The sequence below is a fragment of the Balaenoptera physalus genome (genome assembly GCF_965194825.1).
Source record: "Balaenoptera physalus genome assembly, chromosome: 1".
Lineage (NCBI taxonomy): Eukaryota > Metazoa > Chordata > Mammalia > Artiodactyla > Balaenopteridae > Balaenoptera > Balaenoptera physalus.
In genome coordinates, this window is record NC_138882.1 from 175,654,598 (window position 1) to 175,668,420 (window position 13,823).

Here is a 13,823-nt window from a genome sequence, read left to right on the forward strand (position 1 = left end):
CCCTGGTCGGAGATGGACAATGGCCCGGGGCTCAGTGCACGGCCCTGGCCCTGCCCCTTCACTTCCGGTGCTCAGTTCAAACTGGACAATGCCAGCTCCGGCCAGTTCCCCTCCCCCACTGCTACAACCCATTTAAAGGGACAGAGCCTGCTTTCGGGGGCATCCGCTCGCTCGGAATTCAGTCGTCTCCACTAAGTGTGCAGGAAGCTCTCGTGCTTCTCACCCTGCGCCCGCGCGCGCGCACGTGTGTGTGGGTGTGTGCGCGCGCGCGCGCACGTGTATACTTGAGAAACGGAGAACGGGGATGAGTGGGGGTAGGGAACGGGAAGATGGGGAGGAGAGCAAGGGGCTGAGAAGAGATTATTTCTCTCTCTTTCCTGCCAGGAGTGCTCTCCAAGAGACTAAAACTTCAGTATGAGATGGGGGATAGGACTTTGGGATAAAAAGGACAACAGTGGCCCTTTGCTACTCAGCCTAAAAAAATACAAATCATTTAAAAATATCACTAACAATGCCACACTCCCATCTGAGGACCCTGATTTAGATCTTCCAAGAGTTGTGAGAGTACATCAGCCAAAGCCATTTTTTATATATATAATACTCCTCACCCAAGTCTTATCTCCTCCCGTTACTAGCCCCCTGAAAATATACTCACTCTCTGTACCCCTGTTCCTAAGATTCAGGAGCAGGTGACTGAGGTCTCGCTGAAGAAAAGAGAGAGTAAGGGAATTTAGCGCTCTGCTTTCCCTTGGTCTGCTCTCAAGTCAGACTTGTTCCCGGCAGGCTCGACCAGCTTCTCTGTCCAGGGTCCTGAAGGCGCCCGGAGCTCTGTCCACGGTGCTGAATAGAGACCCGCTCTCCTGGCTCCCAGCTCCCAGCTTTGAGAATGCCTTCTTGAGTTCTCACCTCCAAGTCCTTCCCAGAAAGCCTGGTTCTTCTCAACTCCCCAGTGACCCTGACACTTTTGAGACGAAGGAACAGACTTTTCTGAATGCTAAAGAGAGGGCATTTCCAGACGTACATGATTCTGTGAGAACAGTGCAAGTATCTCAAGCTCCCCTTCAGAAAAATGGGTATAACTATGCAAGTAGCCATAGAGAGTGAGGAAAGAGGAAATAATATTTTTGATTCAAATAAAATGAGACTAGAAGAGAGACTAATCTTTTTTTTCAAATTATTTCTCTAATTATTAGCACTTTTCATGGGAACACAGACGTTGGAATCAGATTGTCTATGTTTGAATCTATCTATCTATTTAATCTATCTATTTATAGCTCTGACACCTGGGGCAACTTCTCTATCTTTTTTATGCCTCAGTTTCCTCCTCTGCCCAATGGGGATAATGAGGATTTAACTCTCAGAGTTATTATGAGGATAAAGTTAGATCACCTAAGTAAAGCTTTTAAAATTGTGTCTGACATATAGTTAGTTCTTAACAATGAAAATTATTACTATTATTATAGCTATTGTTCACCAGCTTCTGTGATCTAGAACTCGCTGGACCATTTGCTCCCTGAGGATTTGGACCATCCATGTGTTATTTCTTTCTGCATCTTCTCTCACATCCTTACCAGTATTTAGCACAGTGGCTGGCCCACAGAAGACACCCAAGAAGAGTTTCCTGAACAGGTTTTTTTTAAATTTATTTTTAATTGAAGTATAGTTGAATTACAATGTCGTGTTAATTACTGCTGTACAGCAAAGTGACTCAGTTATACATATACATACATTCTTTTTCATATTCTTTTCCATTATGGTTTATCACAGGATATTGAATATAGTTCCCTGTTCTATACAGTAGGACCTTGTTGTTTATGCATTCTATATATACCAGTCTGAATAGGTTTTGATTGAAATAATGAATGTTGTTACAACAGTCATAATACTTATTCTTCTAGGCTGCCTCTCTCAAGTCTAAGCAATACAAACCCAGGAAGGCTCAGGACCCCATAGAGTGGCACACTTGGAGGCAGAGGATGATTTAGGAAGGGACACATGGCTCCCAACATAACTGATTCCTCATCCACATTGGGTTGTTTCCATGTGGGAGATGGAGGCTCCTGACTAAACTTTCTCCCTTTCTTGGGTCCCCATCTCAGTGAAAACTTATTAGGTAGCTACTATGATCCAGTCATTGTGCTAGCTCACACATTTGGTGGAGGAATCAGATACATAGTATGCACTAAGTAGTGTAATGACCAAAAATGTACCCCCAAAAGTAAAGAAGAAACATTTCCTGCCATCCAAGAAGTTGCAGTCTAGTTAGGGGGACAAGACAGGATATAGCTAAGTATTGCAAATTTCTTGTGTATTGGTTTCTGGGAATAATATTATCTAAGTAAAAGGAAGAAAAGGGAGCTCTTTAGAAAAGGCAAAGTTGTCTAGTATCAACACAAAGAACATCTCCCCCTTTTTTTTTTTTAAATATTTTTATTTTTTAATTTGGTTGCACCGGGTCTTATTTATTTATTTATTTTTATATTTATTTTTGGCTGTGTCGGGTCCTCGCCTCTGTGCGAGGGCTTTCTCCAGCTGCGGCAAGTGGGGGCCACTCATCATCGCGGTGCGCGGGCCCCTTCACTATCGCGGCCTCTCCTGCTGCGGAGCACAGGCTCCAGACGCGCAGGCCCAGCAGCCGTGGCTCACGGGCCCAGTTGCTCCGTGGCATGCGGGATCCTCCCAGACCAGGGCTCGAACCCGTGTCCCCTGCATTAGCAGGCAGATTCTCAACCACTGCGCCACGAGGGAAGCCCATCCCCTTTAAAGTACTTTGCTAAGTTTCTCTTGTGTAGGCTCATATCTCCATAAAAGGAAGAGTTGAAAGTGGTCTTACTAACAATAATAACTCATCAACATTAAAAAATATATATATTTATTGAGCACTTCCTCTGTGGCAGGCATTGTTCTAAGTGTTGGGAGTAAACAATGCAAACAAAAATCCCACCTTTGTGGAGCTTATATTCTGATAGGTAATAATAATAACAGCTATTATTTATCAAGAATACAGGCAATTTTCTTATCTCATTCAAGTCTCTCAATAACTCTAAGTAATAGGTATTAATGTTTCTACCTTACAGGGGAGGAAACAAGCCTAATGAATCAATACAGCTTGGCTAATGTAACTCAGCTAATACCTGGCAGAGACATATTTGAACCCATATGTTTGACTCCAAAGCTCACATTCTTTCCACAGTCCCAGTATGTTGTTATCATGACCGGTACTGTCCCCATTTTACCAATGAGGAACAAGATATGTGCAAACAAAATGGCTGTGAGGGGAGACTATATGTTCTATATAATTAGTAAATAGGACCCAAGCTTGTGACTCCTCTTCCCTGGGCCAGAGCTCTAGTCTGCCATTTCTATTGATCACCCTCCCCCAAACTCCTTGACTTTCTAAATCAAAGAGCTGACAAGAGCCAAAACAGGTCCTCTTTTGGGCAATCATCCACATCCAGCTCACATTTCTGAAGTGTTTTGAGAACCCTGTGGTGAGGTCCAGGGTGGTTGCTTGGAATTAAGACCTTGACCATATGCTAATATGAGTGATGGTGTGCATTTGAAAAAAGTATTTTCCGCAATGTGTCCCTCAGGATACTAGTTCCATGGGATCATTAATACATCTTACCATTTTAAAAAAGTCTCTATAGTGAAATCATTTGAAAAATGGTATGTTAAGTAGGTTTCTTATACAGGACTTTGTAAAGCCTTTAGTATGGTAACATGCTCTGTGATTCATGAGGAAGGGAATACGATGTGTGCAGTGTTTCCATTCATTCATCGGTTCATTCACTAAGTCATCTAACAAATATTTATTGAGCATCTATTATGAGTCAGGTGGCACTGTTTGCAACCCTGGGGATACATCAGTAAACAAAACAGATGAAGTTCCTGCCCTCATAGAGCTTACATTCTAGAGAAGAGGGACAGATAATAAACAAATAATTAAATAAAACGTATAATATATATAGTTCCAGCCTGTTCATTTGTCCTGTGATCTCAAGAAAGACACCTAGGTTTATGCTTTAAGGGTAAAATGAGGGAGTTGAGTTAGCTCTTAGACAAATGTTTCTTCCGTTTCTGACATTCTAAAGTGATATGATGTGTGTGTTTGTGTGTGCGTGTGTGTGAGAGAGAGAGAGAAAGAGAGCGAGAGAGAGACCCCATTCTTAACTGCTCTGAGAAACAATCTGTTTTCACCCCATGCTGTCATCTTCATCCCTCTCCAAGGACCAGGGCTTCCTACATCAAGCAGGACTGTGCACCTCTCACCTCTTAGGCCTGTTGAATTGGCAGAAGGAGGATGAGCCAAGGGAGTCCCCTTCCTTCTTTCAGTCCTGCTCCCCATGTGGGCCTTGCTTCACAGAGCAAGACGCCAGGCACTTGCTTTCACCAATAATGGCTTCATTACTTTGAAAGGAGACTAGAGTGACCTCAGTGAAATAGACTTCCTGACCCCAGCTGACCTCTGACCCTCACCCTGACAGCCTCTAAATCTTTTCCTTCTGACACATCCCCCACAAAGTACAAGCAAGAGGAGGAAATGATGAGCCTCCTATAGCCCACTGTCCAGAGACTGTAACTCACCAGGTGTCCTCTTGCAGTGGAACTTGCCAAGCCAAACTGTAATTTCCCTCGTGGCTGCTGATCTTTTCAATGTTCCTCACTGTGACTCTACCCTGGCCTGTGAGTCACAACTCATCCAGCTGTCTTTCACCTGGTGTCCATTTGTATGTGTCCAATGATTGTCATGTACCATGGAGGCAAAAGGCAGGGTATCTCACCAAAAGCTGTCATTTCCCCAAAACTACTTTAGCCTAGTCCTTAACTTATTCTTCCCTGATGCTGCAGTTACTGTTTGAGAGCTGATTATATACCAGGTATGAGCTGAATGCTTTATGTATATTGTCTCTTTCTGTCCTCAACCATCCTACTATGATCCCATTTTACTGGAGAGGGAACTGAGACTCAGTGGAGTTAAGCGACTCACAAGTCACAAAGGGTGCATCTCAGATCTAGCTCACTCCAATATTCTTCCTCTTCTTCTTCTTTTTATTTTTTAGCAGTTAAAGTAATTAATGCATGTGGTTAAAAAAATCAATTAGTATTGAAAGAATTATAATGAAAAACAATAGTACCCTGACTACCCTACCCCCTCCACTCCCACAAGTCATTTCTTCTGGAGGATATTTCCATGTCTCTAAATAATATGCATGTACCTCTGTTCCTTGATTTATCAATTTTAGATATTATCTATTGATTTCCTGTTATGGTGGATGAGGACTTAACTTGTGTACAGGGCCTACCTCTCCTTTCCTCTTCTTCCCAGTACAGTTAAATCACCATTTTCAACTAGATTGATGACCAGTGTTTACATTGTCATGATTATGGAAATGTTCACTGCATTGCCAAGTAGTATACTAGGACAACGTTTCTTTTCTTATACTCTGTTTTATTTTCCCTGGACTCTCTAACCTCCTCTCTCTCTCCACAATATTTGTCATTGAAATATCCTCAACTGTTTTCAAGGGCTCCATCATATTATCTTTTCCTCTAAGCCCCTTCCTGAAGCCCTCCCTCCTGGTTGCTCTCTGGACTTGCTTCACAGCTGTCACCTTCACAACCTCTCACTACAGTGGATACAGCCACTCATTCCTGGATCTTTTTTCTTGCTTCACACTTGATGAGCATCCTCAAGTAACCGCCTAAGAAAGGCTGCATGGGGGAATTCCCTGGCGAGCAAGTGTTTAGGACTCCGCTTCCACTGCCAGGGGCCTGGGTTCGATCCCTGGTCAGGGAACTAAGATCCTGCAAGCTGCACAGCGTGGCCAAAAAGAAAGAAAAGGAAAAAAAGAAAGGAGGCACGGGAGGGGGATTTTTTGGACCTTATAAGTCTGAGCCTACTGCTTTTTTTTTTTTTTTTTTAATTATTTATTTATTTGGCTATGTCGGGTCTTAGTTGCAGCACGAGGGATCTTTTGTTGTGGCGTGCGGGCTTAGTTGCCCTGCGGCATGTGGGATCTTAGTTCCCCGACCAGGGATCAAACCAGCATCACTGCACTGGAAGGCAGATTCTTAACCACTGGACCGCCAGGGAAGTCCCAAGCCTACTGCTTTTTAACATTACTTTTTTGATGGTTTCAAAGCCATACTCTTTACCACTCTGCTCTGCTGACCCCTAGCAAAATGAAAAAAGACACTTGGCTTGCTTTGAGGATATCGAAGTTGGAGATGTCTTTTCTAGATGCTGAGGTTGTGAACCCAGAGGTATCAATGGGATAAAAATTACAACTGTTAACGCTTTTCGAAGGTTCTCCACGTGCCAGGGACTGTGCTGAGTGCTTTACATAAATTAGCTCATTTATTTCTCACACCAAATTTACGAGATAGACATGGTTATTGTTCCCATCTTACAGATGAAGCCGAGCACAGAGGGGCTGAGTAACTCCCTGAAGGTCATGGAGTAAGTGATAGAGTCAGGATTAAAACACTGGTAGGTTGACTCTGGAATTAGCATTCAGATTCAATAATCTACACTTCACTTCTTCTATTAGAAGAGGCTTATAAGTTAGTATCTTCAGACTTTATCTTCTCCCAACCTACTTTGTAAATGTGGAAACAAGACCTAAAATCCAAGTGACTTGTTCAAGTTCCATAGCTAGTTAATAATAAGAACTAGAAACTCAGGTTTCCTAGTATTCCCCTTTTCAGTCAGGGAATGGGGCTTCAAATTCAGGATTGGTTTCCCTACCTTGGTTTCCCTGTCTGTTTAGTGGGGAGAAAACTAGTGGAAAGGACATGTAAAAGATATACTGGGTTGGCCAAGAAGTTTGTTCCGAAAACCCAAATGAACTTTTTGGCCAAACTAATATATCCCATCAGATTGTGGCTGGCACATATAATAGAGACATATGTAATGCACCGTGGAAACAATGAAAGCTGACTCATTTTATATGTTATGGAAGGCTTCCCGGGGGGAGGTGGCATTGCAGTGGACCTTGCATAGGAGTTTGAAAGCCAGGGAAGGGCAGGGCATTACAGAGAAAAGGAACAGCAGAAATGAAAACAAGGAGGCTTGAAAGTGAACAGCCACAGAGTTTGGTTCCCACATTAGCAAGTCCTCCACGTCCGTGTGAAGACATCCAGAGAGACCTGTACTCCCTTCATTCAATCTTCAATCACACATTCATTCAACATTTTGTCAATAATAGAGATAGAATTGTATGGTAAGAAAGTTCTGGCTCTAGTCCTAGCTCTATCACTAACTCACTGTGCGACCTTGAGCAAATCTCTTCCTCTCTGGGCCTCAGTTTCCCCATCTATCAAATGGGAGTGCAGATTTATGATTTCTAAGGCCTTTTCGTACTTGCTGCATCTGTGATAATTACAGAGCAAGAATAGGACAAAAGGTGTCGAGGTATCTTTGACTCCCCTCCATTAGAGGAAGGAAGGAAATAACATCTGTTAACTTCTGCTGTGTGCCGAGCATAGCCCCCTCCAACCACCCTATGAGGTAGATGTTATCTCCTCACTTAACAGAAGAGAAAAATGAAGCTCTGACTGTTTGAATAACTTCCTCAAATTCTCCCAGCAAGTAACAACAACAAAATAAGGGCTAAAATGTTTGAGTGTTTACCACATGCCAGACACTGTGTCAAGACCCTACATTAGCTCATGTAATCCCCCAACAACCTCCATTTTTAAAAAATTTTATTGAAGTGTAGTTGATTTACAATGTTGTGTTAATTTCTGCTGTATTGTGAAGTGATTCAGTTATACATATATATATTCTTTTTCATATTCTTTTCCATTATGGTTTATCACAGGATATTGAATATAGTTCCCTGTGCTATACAGTAGGACCTTGTTTATACATCTTATAGATAATAGTCTGCATCTTCTAATCCCAAACTCCCAATCCTTCCCTCCCCCATGCCCCACTCCCCCTTGGCAACCACAAATCTGTTCTCTATGTCTGTGAGTCTGTTTCTGTTTCATAGATATGTTTATTTGTATCGTATTTTTAGATTTCACATATAAGTGATATCATATGATATTTGTCTTTCTCTTTCTGACTATCTTCATTTTCAAATGGAGTAACAGGAAGTGTCTGATGCTGTAGGCTATGCTCCTAATTACTAAGCCACACTTCATCTCAGTGATGACGTCTGAGACAGCACCAAACTCCATATAAGCTACTCTGGAGTCAAAGCCTCCAGATAACAGGGGACCACCTCTTCCCTCTCCTCACCACTGGGCTCCTGTGGTTTGGCCATGGTGGAAGAAGGGCGAGAGAAGGACAGACGCATGGAAGCTGTCCCTTCTCTCCTCCAGCCTCTCGTGAATGCAAGCTGCACTTTGAGGTTTCTGCGAAGAGATGCCCCCACTGCTGTTCTGTTAAAGGATGGGGTGTGGGACAAAGAGAAAGGAGACCCAGGATCCATGAGTCCATGTCTCTCAGAGCCAAAAGTGACCTTACAGATGGGCTGACTCCCTGCCAGATCCCAAGCTTGATATCAACCATTTTCTAGACTCAGCTTACAAACCTCCAGCAACAGAGAGTTTACTGCTTTTGGAAGCCTTCTCCATCCCCTGATAGTTAGGACTCTTAGAAAGTTCTTTCTTCCGTTGAATTGAAGCTGATGTCGATAGCCTTTACCCACTGGGGTCTTTAGAACAAGTCCCCTCCCTCTTGGGCAGACTCTGGGGTCAAGCTTTCTGTTCAAACCCCAGTCCCACCCCTCCCCAGTTGTGTGACCTTGGACAAATTTACTGGAGGCTCAATGCCTCAGTTTTGGTTAATTTCCCACTGTTCCTGTGGAAGTTAGCCTAAAGCCAGATTTACCTAGCTTGATCCTCAGTGATCCATAGCTCCTTTCCATTGTCTGTGCATTACTTGGCACAATGCTTTTCCAACCACAAAGTGTTTTCCCAAGCATTATCTCATCAGACCCTGGAAAACAGGGCTGCTGGAAAGGAGGGAGGCATGACTGGCATGTGGTTATCTCAGTTTTGCAGGTGAGGCAGGTCTCTGACCCCAATACCAGACTTACCTCCAAACTTACGTTCCTCACGCCTCTCACAGTTAGCATTCCAGGGCCTCTGAATGCCTTGCTCTCTCCTGCCTGGCATTTCCCATGCTTACCTTCTGCCAACAGCACCATTTCTCCTACCTCACTTTGCTGATCACTATTCATTCTTTAGGCTTCAAAGATGTCACACTTTGTCCAGGGATCGCCTTGCTTCCACCCACTCACTTACCCAACACCACTCTCATGTGTTCTTTTTTTTTTTTTTTTAAAGACCCAAACTCCCTGATGGCTTTTGGGGGAAGGGTTTTTATTTTTTATTTTATTTATTTATTTTTTGGCTGCATTGGGTCTTTGTTGCTGCGTATGGACTTTCTCTAGTTGCGGCAAGCGGGGGCTACTCTTCCTTGTGGTGCACGGGCTTCTCATTGCGGTGGCTTCTCTTGTTGCAGAGCGCAGGCTCTAGATGCACTGGCTTCAGTAGTTGTGGCACGTGGGCTCAGTAGTTGTGGCTCGCGGGCTCAGTAGTTGTGGCTCGCGGGCTCAGTAGTTGTGGCGCACGGGCTTATTTGCTCTGCGGCATGTGGGATCTTCCCGGACCAGGGATCGAACCTGTGCCCCCTGCATTGGCAGGCGGATTCTTAACCACTGCGCCACCAGGGAAGTCCCTTGTGTGTTCTTATAGTACCCTGCACTTCTTTAACAGACTGTTTGCCCCCACTTTATTATATTTTTTAATTTATCTTTCTCTCACACTGGCTACTAGAATGTAAACTCCATGAGGACTATGTCTGTCTTATTCTTGTGTGGCCAGCATACAGCACAAAACTTGGAATAGAGTAATTGCTTATTAAATGTTTGTTGAATGAATAAATGAATGACTTGCCCAGTATTCCATAGTTAATAATGGCCTAAATTAGAATCCAGGTTTTATTTCTAAGTCCAAGAATTCTTTTTACTATCTTCTGAACCTAACCTAATTCCTACCCTAACCCCTACTGTCCCTGTTCCCACTTAATTCCTTAGAATCTTAGATTGTTTATTTGGAAGGAATGCTAGCGCTCATCTGATTAAACCCCTTCATTTTATACATCAGAAAACTAAGATCCATAGAGGTTAAGTGGTTTGCCTGAGGCCACACTGCAAATTGTGGCCATCCTTCCTGACTACCAGACTGGTGCTTTCCCACTGAGTTCACCGATGCGTTCATGGACTCCTAGGGCTTTGTCCTGGGGGTGGGATTAGTAGTAAATAATTCCATCCAAATCCCTGCTTTATACTCTCTAGTTATTCCAAAATCCAAACACAAAAAGTCTGAGACATCTCAGAGGCAGAAGTGTCAGACAGGACTGGATGGAGAAGGTATGAGTGTGTGTGTGTGTATGTGTGTGTGTGTGTGTGTGTGTGTGTTGGGGGATCATGGGAAGCCAAGGATGCAGACATGGAAACCAGGCTGTGCAGCACAGCCCCACTGTTGCGGGGTCTCTGGAGGCTCCCACTGTGGCAACACCACTCCTTCTGTCCCTGAAGCTGACCTTTGGGGTCAGAGATCAATAACCCAAGCTTTGGCTTCAGCCCCCTTTAGCCCTCCAGTGACCACAGGATGCTTAGAAGAGCAAGTGGGACTCAGGGTCATTAAGTAACTGTCACTCTTCCCCAGCCCCACTTGGAGCACTGCTGGGGGAGGGGCCAGGGATGGGAACCGTTATGGAGAGACACAGGTGTGGTCGGTTCTCCCCTCCCCACCAGAGGAAGAACGAGACCTCTATCTCTCCTTGACCCCCACCCTCTTCCCCTTCTTACCATCACCCAAGATTTCCTCCTGCCCTCTCCGTCTCCTCCCATATTTTTAGCACTGAGCCCTGACTCCCCTCACTGAACCCCTAAACTCCTATCTGAGCCTCCATCTTGGTTGCTGAGTCCCATTCCTCCCTCAATGAAACCCTATATTTCTCCTAGCCCAAACTCTTTCTATGATTCCCTCCCCGCCCCCCCGTGCTGTATAATCTGGAACAAGTTTTTTTTTTTTTGGCTGTGCCCCGCAGGATCTTAGTTCCCCAACCAGGGATTGAACCTACAGCACCTGCGTTGGAGTGCGGAGTCCGAACCACTGGACCGCCAGGGAAGTCCCAATGTGGAACAATTTTATGCTTTTTCAGTCAAGGCAGTCGATGGGAATTCCTCATTCATCATTTCCTAAATATCTCGTCCCAGGTACCTTCTCATCCCTCGCATCCCTCCAAGAACAAACCCATTGTTCTGGCCATAATATTAGCAGGACCCTGTTTCGGAAGCATACTCACCCACCCACGCCCCTCATCCCACCAACTTTCCATGCTCCCTGCCCACCATTCCTTTCCCACCCCAGTGCCCTAACCAATCACTTCTGATTGATTGATTAGGGAGGAGGAGAAAAAGGGATCGATGGAAGAATCTGGGCCTATTCTCTTGAAAGCTAAAGGCCCAGGAGGGAGGGATATTAATTGTGGGGAAGCTCAGGGGATGGTCCCTATGGAGCTGTGGGTGAGGTGGTCTGCAGTGTTGGGGAGGATGGGTGCAGAGCTCAGACCCTGCTCTGAAGCTTGGGAGGAGAGCTGTGGTGGCGCTGATAGAAGTGAGAGGGAATAAATCTGTAGGAGTCTTCCCAAGACTACCCCACAGATAAGAAATTTACCGCCCCACTGTTCTTCCCAGTGCAGGCAGGAGTCCTGGGTCCCTGGTACTCCACGTGTCCAGTAGGGGGCGTCCCGTCCCCACATTTCCCCTTTCCTCACCCATCAGAATCAAGTCCTTTCTTTCCTTCTTCCATTCAAAAATATTGTTTGAGCACCACTGTGTGCCAGGCACTGTGCACCAGACAGTATGCCATGGACTGCAAAAATACAGGCACCAACGAGACGGAAGGACAGACAAACAAGGTCCTAGACTTCGTGGTGCTGGCAGGGTAGGATTACAGTGAATAGATAATTATTGTGATTTAATTTAAGGGAAAGGGGATCAGACAAAGCCTTCCTGAGCAACTGCCTTTTAAACTGAGACTTAACAGATGCCTAAATCTTGACCAGGTGACAATGTGGAAAAGAGGTGAAAGTGGGGTGTGCAGGGGTTGTGTTTCAGACAAAGGGAACAATGTGCTTCAGAGACCTGAAGCAGGAAAGATCAGGGCCCCTTCAGAAGGAAAGAAAGAAGCCTGCCTTGTGGCTATATCCAGCTTTGGTCAGAGGTTTAACCTCTTCTATTGTGGAACACACACAGCTAGAGCCCTCAACTTTCCAAGGCTCAGTTTTCTTGAGAATTGCATTTTTGGGGGAGAAGGGGAGGAGAGAGAGCCAGCAGGTCTCTGGGGCCTTTCTAGAGTAACCAAGCTTGGGAGGGAGAATTCCTGTTCATGCCCTCCCTAAGCTCAAAACTTTTTGTCCAGAAGGAGTGGAACAGAAGTCGATTTAGTTTAAAACTCAGGGCTGCTCCCAAGGCTGTGGAGGGAGCCAAGTCATATGCTCACATATTTTTATAAAATGTGAACAAATGAAATTTTTTTTTTTTTTTTGGCCACACAGCTTGCAGGATCTTAGTTCCCCGACCAGGGATTGGAGACTCAAGCCTCCTGCAGTGGGAATGCGGAGTCCTAACCACTGGACCTCTGGGGAATTCCCCACAAATGAGATATTTAATCACAGTTGGAAATCTGAAATGTGAAATACCAGCCACTAGTCTGTTAAAGAGTAGTATAGAGGTGTGCCAGACAATTAGTTAATACAAATATATTAGTTAATACAAATATAATACAAATATATTTTATGATGTTAAATAAAATTTATGATTCATCATGACTTCTTTTCTCATTCTAAATAAATGTTCACTTGGGTTATATATTTTATATTTATAATCTTGTATTTCTTTTCTTAAAGAGGGCCTTCTAAACTGTAAAAGCTCCAGGCCCAATAAGACCTGCATCTGCCTGAGTGGGACTCCAGAGCCTGACTGCTGGCTCCAGACCTTAACTGGCCCCTGGATCCTTCCTCTCCCTTTGATCAGTCTCCCTGTGGTCCGCGTTGGGTGGATGGCTCATGGGTTATGGGTTATAGGAATGCCAGGGAGGGGCCCTTTGGAAAGAGGGATGGAGAAGCATGTTGAGGGCTACAGAGCGTTGGAGCTGCCCCTCCTCAGCCCTTCCTTAGCTGGCCCCCAGAAGAGGAGCCACCTTCAACTATCCAAGGTATTCAGGCTGAAATGAAAGTCTGTGTGCATGCCAATGTCCTTTCACCCACTAGTTCATTCCTTCATTATAATGACCCATCCAGCAGCTCTAAGGGCCTCAGTGGCTTTCACATCTACTTCATGGATGTGTGTTAGTCCTGAGTCAGACGTGTCACCATGGACCCTTTCCCAGGTGGTGTTGTAGACAAAGTGCGCCCAGTCCACTTGAGTTGCTTAGGTATTTTGAGATGGGCGGGGAGAGGTGAGAATGGTTTGAATGATGTGATTTCTTAGGATAGATAGAGCCTAAAAGAGGGGTACATCCGCATCGGTACTAGCTCATACTAATCCCTCAGACCCACATGGAAGAACCTCTGAGGCTTAGAGATCTGGGTTCAAACTCTGATTCACCACTAATTGAACAGCCTGAGCCAGTACGCTCAGTTCTCCAAACTCTTGTTACCCACATTTGTAAAATAAGGATGTAATAAGACCTTCGCTTTTAACTTCTACATGAAAAGCCAATGAGATAATTAATGGTAAAATGTTTTCTTTTAACTTTTTATTTTGAGATTGTTTCAGATTTATAGAAAAGTT